The following is a 2,912-nucleotide window of genomic DNA, read 5'->3' as shown; positions in this document are numbered from 1 at the left end:
AAGGCTGGGAGAGGATAAGTAGCAAAGACCCGTCGCTCTCCTTAGAAGACTTTAATGCATTCAAGTCTTACTTACGAGTGATGTTGTTAAAAAATGGACCGCACTGGGGGAAGAAAATGCGGGATTTGAACTTAGGGACCCACCATTGCGGAAGCGGCGGTTACCGAGGAAAACAGCCCACTTGGGACAAGGAGGATGCCGAGATGGTACGTACGGGAAAGAAAACCCCTGGCACAAAATCCAGGATGAGCAGGCTAGGAACTTTGTCCGGTCCCGCTACTACTTAGGCTCGGAAGACGGGGGAATTTATTACGGATCACGAAGACGTGAAGGGTTTCGAGAAGTACCTAGTAAGGATAGTTCTATATTATTTCGCTCATCTTATTAGGCAATGAAGCCAAATGGGCTAACCTTAAGTTCCTTTGTCTAAAGGATGAAGAGTTGACGAAGGCTGGCCCGTCGTCCCAGGGGTCGACGGAACCGTGGGACACGCCTTTCCAGCAGGGCGATGAACAAGTACAAGGAGAGGGAGCCGGACAAGCCACCGACGTCGGCTGGCCGTGTGTCCGGCTTTGGCACAAGTATGAAGCTATCCAAGTACTACGGATCGGATGCCAAGACGAGAAAGTTGGAGAGGAGGTCATCGGCTAAGGATAAATCCGAGGGTTCGGGAGCTGAAGAAGAAGGTGGAGTCACTAGAGAAGGCTGGTGGCCGAAAAGCTGTGGAGAACACGGAGATGATGAACAAGTTATTGGACGAGAAGATCGGCGAGATCATCCCCCTGGGTTGATTGAGGGGTTAGTTGCTTGGAATGCGGGAGGTCAAGTGGGGCCGATACATGTGCCCAGCCTTAGCGGCAGCAACTCAAGCTTCCACGTGTCGCCGACGGTGCCGCTCCACGCCGACGCCGGCGTCGGGGCTCCACCGAGACGCCGCCGCAGCTCCAACCGCCGCCGCGGCTCCAGCTGAGTCGCATCGCGCCCCCAACCGCCGCCCTTGTATCGACGGTGGCCGAGATCGACGCCATCAAGGAGGTAAACTCATTAGTTACTCCTTCGCGTCATCTTCTTTAACTATATATGCCTTTCGTGATTGCCATCTCACGATGCCCAACATGGCGCCCACGACTCGGGATGAACAATGCATATTTACGCAAGCGGTGGAGCCGGCGGCAAGTTGGTGGAAGTTGCTAGCGGCTTTGTCATGGCTTCCGCGTTATGCACGGCGCTACATTGACGGAAGACGTGGCGAAGGTCAAGTTGGTAATGGTAGTGCCGGAGTACCGCTACGCCATCCCCCCTTTCAACCTCAGGGCGCGAGAAGAAGGCGAGGTTTTGTCCCTTGGGGATTGCACCTCATGGCTTATGAAATGGCCGAAGAACCAGGTCGTGCAGGGGGGTCTTCCGAGTTGTAAGAAGCACCGGCGCCACCTCCCTATCATCCGGCCCAAGATCGCCAACGCCGACGACACCCTTAAGGAAGCCGGCGGTCGCCGCCCCCACTACCCTGAAAGGACCGACGGTCGCCGCGCCACCCGGAAGGAACCGACGATCGCCAGTCACCACCGGACGCCACAAACGGTTGTTGGGAGCGCTACCGCAGCGACCGCCTACTAGACGCACGAGTCGCCAAGCGGCGGCATCGCAGCCGCCACCACCTAAGGTCCGGGACATGGCGCCACTTGATGGCAATGATGTAGATGATGATGATGCCATCGATGCCTACATCAACATCGGCGCTCTGCAGCCAAGATATGTACATGCCTCCTATGGATGAACAAGCCTTCCGCACACACGGCGATCAACTTAGTCGTCCCCCTACGGTCACGAAGCGGCGCTCTGGTCTTCACGGGTCTTTCTCAGACACTCCTCGGAGGCTGGCAATCCGGCTCAAGTCAAGCACTGCTACCGTTTTCAGCCCTAACACGCTGCGTAAGACGATCATCGGGGATCCACCCAAATCAACCCCAGCAACCTCGAAGCACCACCAGGCACCGAAGCACCACCATCAGCACCACAAGCACCCCGGTAGGTCAAGTGAAGAAGGGAAGGAAGAGAGGAGCCAAGAAGGGCGCATCTTCGAGCCAGCTGCTCCTAAGAGGATCCGGGCCGACGACATGGTACCACCTACACCGGATGGCTTGCCCGGTGTCATGAAGCTGGTAAACCTATCACCTCCGGACATGGAACACCTCGCAAGTGGACAAATGCTCCCTTTGCAGCACTCTATTCATTATCAAGAGAGCGTCCTTCTTAAAAGAAAAGGATCCAAATTACCCGGTGTTCTCGGTCAAGGTGCCGTCCAACCAGAACTTCGTCAATGAAGACCCCGCGGATATCTTCTTCATAGCGTTCGAGGACGTCTTCAATCTATTTCACTCGAAACGGCTCGACTATAACTTGGTCCGCCTATACGCGATTAATCTTCGGATGAAGATCAACGAGAGAGAGACCCCGCCACATCGCGGTAGCGAATCCCTACTACATGCGCGATAGCCAGCTCCGGGACGGCTCAAGGACACGGACCAAGGCGGTGCGGTACCTCCAGAACTTCATGCTCATGCACAAAGAGAACAACACCATTCTTCGCTCGTCTTTCCCGAGTAAGTACACATCCGCTCACGGCCGTCGTAACTTATGCTTTCTTATATATTTCTTCCATTGCTCGATCATTTCCAACATTCCATTTCAATTGCATGTGTGTTGAGCGGGGACAAATACGCACACTCATCATCCTAGATCCAAAGTGGTCACTAGCCCAGTATTTCGACTAAGTCGAGTACGACGACGAAGAAAGACTACACGAGAAATAAGGGTGTTCTCGATGAGGCTATCATGGCTACTCCAAAAGTGGAGGCACCTTCGACAAGAATGGGCAACATATCAGGCGGGACACTAAAAGATCGGGTTCA

The sequence above is a fragment of the Lolium rigidum genome, chromosome 6 (genome assembly GCF_022539505.1).
Source record: "Lolium rigidum isolate FL_2022 chromosome 6, APGP_CSIRO_Lrig_0.1, whole genome shotgun sequence".
Lineage (NCBI taxonomy): Eukaryota > Viridiplantae > Streptophyta > Magnoliopsida > Poales > Poaceae > Lolium > Lolium rigidum.
The sequence above is the reverse complement of the archived record's forward strand: the minus strand, read 5'-3'. Positions refer to the sequence as shown.